This window comes from Physella acuta, unplaced genomic scaffold (genome assembly GCF_028476545.2).
Source record: "Physella acuta isolate Inbredline_101_S28 unplaced genomic scaffold, ASM2847654v3 ptg002651l, whole genome shotgun sequence".
NCBI classification, from domain to species: Eukaryota; Metazoa; Mollusca; class Gastropoda; family Physidae; genus Physella; species Physella acuta.
The window spans coordinates 14,200-20,543 of NW_026734098.1; positions in this window are offsets into that span (position 1 = coordinate 14,200).

Below are 6,344 nucleotides of genomic sequence, written 5' to 3' on the forward strand. Positions count from 1 at the left end.
CCCCCCCCCATCTCCCGCCTTTCGTTTTAAAAAAAAAGAAACATATTTAAAAAAAAAAAAACATCAACTAATTTGCTATTTGTCCATCTATATTCTAGATCTAAATATATTTTTTACCACAAATAAAAACGCGCATACATGAAGTAACCCTAGAACTAAACCTAACGTGACACCTGCAATGTAACCCACCTCTTGCTTGTTATGTGTCGTCCGCATTTTTGACCCACTTTTTCTTTGGCCGATGTCGTCCAAATTTTAACCCACTTCTTTCTTGGTATATTTTATCTTCTCAATTTTTAACCCACTTCTTTCTTGGTATATTTTATCTTCTAAATTTTAACTCCATTCTTTCTTGATATATTTTATCTTCTCAATTTTAACCCCTTTCTTTGTTTTTATATTTTATCTTCTCAATTTTAACCCACTTCTTTCTTGGTATATTTTATCTTCTAAATTTTAACTCCTTTCTTTCTTGGTATATTTTATCTTCTCAATTTTAACCCCTTTCTTTCTTGGTATATTTTATCTTCTCAATTTTAACCCACTTCTTTCTTGGTATATTTTATCTTCTAAATTTTAACTCCTTTCTTTCTTGGTATATTTTATCTTCTCAATTTTAACCCCTTTCTTTCTTTTTATATTTTATCTTCTCAATTTTAACCCCTTTCTTTCTTGGTATATTTTATCTTCTCAATTTTAACCCACTTCTTTCTTGGTATATTTTATCTTCTCAATTTTAACCCCTTTCTTTCTTGGTATATTTTATCTTCTCAATTTTAACCCCTTTCTTTTTTTATATATTTTATCTTCTCGATTTTAACCCCTTTCTTTCTTGGTATATTTTATCTTCTCAATTTTAACCCACTTATTTATTGGTATAAGTCGGAGTAAAAGCTCACATAATTAGCTTAGTGTGAGTCACAAAGCTTTTAGGTTTTACTTTGCGTAAAAACACAACTGGGCTAGAGTAAGTCATAATCTTCAATCGGCAGGATCTCTTGAAGTCTTATGTTCAATCAAGTCTCATTAATTTGATGCAAATAAATGTAAAGTAATTAATTAGTGTAGGCCAGTGACATAATTTGATGCAAGACATGCCTAACCTAATTAATTCTATATAGGCATGTTACATAAGTTGACACAAGACATTTGTAAACTAATTAATTTGGTGTAGACCATTAACATAATTAGATGAAATAAATGAGTAAGCTAATTATTATAGGTTGATTACTTAATCTTACCTTCGCCATATAACGTCATATCTGTGCTGTCAAATCATTATCTTCTTAAATAATAAAATCGCTCAAAGGCAACAATTAATCCTAATACTTAATTAGTTTTCATGATTCCTCCACAAGACAACATCAAATCTCCCCCACGCCTCTCTGCCAGAGATCCTAAACCAAACCAAACCTTAATCCTAAACGTAATCTTAATTTTAAAATTATCCTTTTGTTGTGGTCCGCCTAAAGCCATCTTACCGAAGAATTATTTGCTGTTTTTTGGTAAACAGCTAAACGAGGCTAATCACATGTAATGCGACATGACGATAGCAAATAGAGGGGGAAAAAGTTTCAAGAATGTTAGATCTTGTGTCAACCAGTTTTCATTACGTTTTTTTTTTAAAATACCCAATCCTAATACATAATAATATTATTAGCTTTTTGTATATTATACTTCAGACTATATTTATATTATTTAATCTATGAATGCAAAAAAAGTTGTCTTTGTGATAGTTCGGGTTGAAACTATTAAAAACGTTATACGTTTTACCCTAATTTTTTTTAGTGTAAAAAAATTACTTTGATGATAGGATTTTCAAAACCTTGTCGCCCTGTCTTCCTTTGTTATTTTTCTCTTTATTGCCCAAGAAAGAAGAAGAGTTCACCTGTTTCACTTACCTTGGTACATAAAGGGATTGTGGTCAGTACAATGCCTAGCCGCATTAGTTTTCCATAACCTAAGTTAGGTACCCATCAGGAATAGGTGAATTGAAACTAAATTAAATTTAAGTAGCCTATTTACTAAGATCACTGTTCGTTCACTCCGGAAGTCTCACGTCCCCCCCCCCCCCCAATCGGAACAACAACAATGCCTTGACCTTTATATAGAATCGAGATTGTATTAGGTCATTCTGGTGCAACATTTTCTGTAGGTTGTAATTATTTTATGGTTTTGATTTAAATAATACATTAAACTCATTTTTAGCGCAATTTCCATACGGACAATTGCGATTATTAACTCGTCATTTCTGGATGGATGAATGAATGAATGGATGTGTGTCCGCAGCTTTAAGTCGTATCTCCTCCTCAACGAAGCAATATCGAGGAATAGTTCCAAAAGCAAATATGTTAAGCAAGTTCCGAGGATGATTGTGGGCCAAAAAAAATTCCCGGAATTTCTTCCTGGATTTCCCGGAAAAGCCAAAAAAAAAAAAACCTCGAAAACATGCAGTTTTTGGCCCATATCTCGGCAACCAGACCACTTAGCGACTTGAAACATTTACCAATCGATTCCTGCCATAATTTAGAACAATATTGCCGAAGAAAGTTTTCAAAAATATCCTTTCGTTCGGTCACAAATCTTTTTTTTTTAAATTACATAAACACCTACAAACCGATCGTTCTCCTAGCTTGAACGCACCCCAGCATTATACGTCTTGTGTTTTGTCCCCGTGTGTGCTTTACGTTACGACAGAGCTATTTTTAGATAACATAAGGAAATTGCGCTTAAATTGTCACTAGACTTTTTTTTTGTCATAATCTCATAAATGTTTCTAGAATATTGTCGTATTGTTATACACCAAAAATGAAAAAAAAGGAGTAAAAAGTAGTTTAAAATACGAACTACATGCTAAAAAAAACAATAGGTTAAATAACCTTAAACACTGCTGATATTCTAAACCTGACCCTAACCCTGACCCTAACCGTTCCAAATAAAGAGGTGTACGTGTGATACTGCCAGTTTACCTATCGGATTACTTCAGCCCCACTCTACTTCAGCACTATTTTTATGGCGGTATCACCACGATAACCGTGCATCAATATTTTAGCAGGGTCATTTATCAAGAGTGGCAGCGTGCCGGACAAGCGGTTCTGAGTCAAAGATTACAGCGATAAATCCCAACTGCCATAGCAGGTTTGCCGCGCATTCTGACTGCGCATGTTTCCAAACACCGGAAATGTTTACTGACTGTCCAGCATAAAAATCTAGACAAACTTGTAAAACATAAAACTGAGTTTTAGCTCAACATACATAGAGCATAACCGTTTTAGCCAGTGTTTCTTTAGGACTTTTTTCTCCGAAGGGGCACTTGAAATTTACTAGTATATTTTGGGAACGTTTTCTGTTATAACTCTTTATACATTAGCAGTGGCGTAGTGAGGTCGGGTGTCACCCGGTGCGGCACTTAATGGTGTCACCTCCTAGAGGCGTAGTGACCCTTCCCGGGGACAAACTTTCAACTTTCAATTTGCAGCCCCCCCCCCCCGTCAAACTTTCAATTTGCACCCCACCCCCCTCAAACTTTTGATTTGCATCTCTTAAAAAAAACTCGAATTAATCACTTAATTAAGTGGAATTATCATTTTCTCTTTATATTTTGCTATTTTTTGCCTTGGTGTCACCCCCTAAATGGTGTCACCCTGTGCGGTCCGCACCCCCCGCCCCCCCCCCCCCGCTACGCCTCTGCATTAGTCTTTAAAAACAACATTATAAATTAGCCTTTAAAAACAAAACTTGAGGTGAAAGAATTTCGAAACAAAATCCCAGGTCCCGACTTAAGTTATACACGAACTCGACCTCGGATTAGGAAGGGTTTGACACAGTTAAGGTAATACTGTACGGATGGGTATAATGCGAGGCTTAAAGCACACGTTAGTGTAACACGTGTGTGTGGAGGGGGGGGGGAGGGTGTGTCGAGAATCATGCTGTGCTTATTTTGCTGATAATAAACAGCGATAGTGGTATGTATAGACGACGAGAATGGGACAGCGTGGCCTAGTGGTAGAGAGCTAGACTGCTAACCCGAAAGTCTCGAGTTCGAATCGTTACCGAGTCCACCCATCTTTGATGGGTACCTAACTCGGGTTAGGGAAAATAAAGGCGGAAAATATGCCATGGTCTCTAAAGCAGATGAACTCTACTTCATCTTCCTGGGCAGGAACGGAAAAAGATGATGATGGTAGACGACAATACCACCGTCTGTACATCTATTGAATCAACTCAGCTGGTCGGGTAGCAGATCACTTAATTGTCAATCTGCAAGTGTGGGGTTCGTATCCTGTCTCCGCGACGAACTGGAGACAACCCAGTTCTAGTGGGTACCTAAGTACACTTAAAGACGGCTGTTCAACGCGCCGACAACACAATCCTTTCAAATGCCGACAGAGAAGCTGAAAAAAAAAACTCTACTTCACCTGCAATAAAAATTAAATCGCGGATTTTAAAACGTGCAACTATCCCGGTTTCAAACATAATCTGATCGTAAAAAGTCGAAGATTCTTTTAAGTTAATAGAAACAGTTCACTGAGTCATGTCGTGGGTCAACGTACATGTAGAGTCTATCGATTATGTCAATGTTTATGTCAATCTATTGATTATGTCAATGTTTATGACAAGTTTATTGATTTGACTTCATTCGGTTATGTCCCTTGTCTCATCACATCCCACATATAAAACTTTGCTTTATTCGATGATACACCAGCTGTTGCCGTATAGTGCTCGTTAATTAAACTACTGGGTTATAATAATTAATTAAAGCAACAAGTTAGGGTTGAAGTATAAACTGAAGTTTATTCATAAATAATCTGCAATTTTAAAAAATTAGAGCTTTTACCATAGGGTTTAACAACTTTGTATAAATAAATTACATTTAAAATAACATTGTAAAAACATACTTGTAAAATGACATTTGTAAAAGCTTGTATGTAAAATGACATTTGTAAAAGCATACTTGTAACAAAATACGAGCGTCAAAGTCATGTAGTTATCTTATATAAGCTAAGGTATGTTTATATTTAAAGGAGAAAAATTAACAAGGTTACCGCAACCCAACAGATGAAAAACTACTTTGTTGATGTAGGGGGTGACTGGCGGTGTCGAAGTATTTTTGTTCTATCACTATTTTTTCCCGTTCAGTACTCAATACACTAGCCTTCTGTAACGTTCATGGTATATTCTATTGTCTGGTTTTATCTATGTGGGATGAATGACTGAGGGTGGGGTGGGGGAGGCGTCAGTAGGATTTTTTTCATCTTTCTCCGGGGGGGGGGGGGGGGGAGGATGAGAGGTGCTCTTTTTGGGAAGAGGGTGCAATTACATTTCTGTGTAGGGGGTATGGGGGACGGATACTGGTTAACGTATATATTTAAAGTATAGATTTTCTATACAAATTAATTTTTTTTTTCTATTTTGTAAGGGGTTGCTGGAGGCGGTGGACGTACTCAGGGAGGGGGGGGGGCATAGTGATATCAAAAATAGTCTCCGAGGGGTCAGGACTTGGTGTTCTAGCAGCTACAGTAGGTTAGGACACCTCTAGCTTTTAATCTACCTCTTTTATGTGACCACTATATCATATAGCAACTTCCTTGACTATGCGTGTTACAGTAGTTGTTTTATTACCTTTATTTCCTAAAACAATACATTCAAATCAAATTCTGGTTTTCAGGTGGTTGTTGCTTGTCGTTTAAATCTTTCTCCGTCCCCTAAATTTTAGTACAAGCGAACCTTAGCTTAAACTCGTAATCCTTACACCCTGCTGCAATCTGAAAATCGACCTGTAACACAATACATGCCATTCGCAAGTCAAATATGCTACAACCTTTTACACAGATATTAACCCTTAACCGTAACATTTTTAAGCAGTGTTTCTTTCACACTTTTGTCTTCAGGGTTGGCACTTAAACTTTCTGGGAGGGGGGGCGGACGGACTAAATTTCCCGGGGGGGGGGGGGGGGGGGTGGGGGTGGGGGCACACACTGGTAAAGTTAGATATTTTCTGTATAAATTCTATTTCATTTGGGGTGGGGGGCGGTAGACGTGCTTAGTGGGAGGGGGGCGGTGCCACCCCGAAGAGATGCCTGAAAGAAACACTGTAAGCATCAAATATGTTATATCCCTTAACTCCAACTGTTAACTTAGCCTTAACACTAACCTACACGACACAAAAAAAATCTTTTACCTGTAATAAATCACATCAAATACCGATTACATCTCATATGATTCATTACAGGTGAGGCAATAACAGCACACTCCTGCCTAGCATTTTAAAAAGCTTCTTTCAATAACGCCAACTTAAAATCCATGCTTCGTTAAAACCGGTTGACGTTTTCCTATTCGGCCAA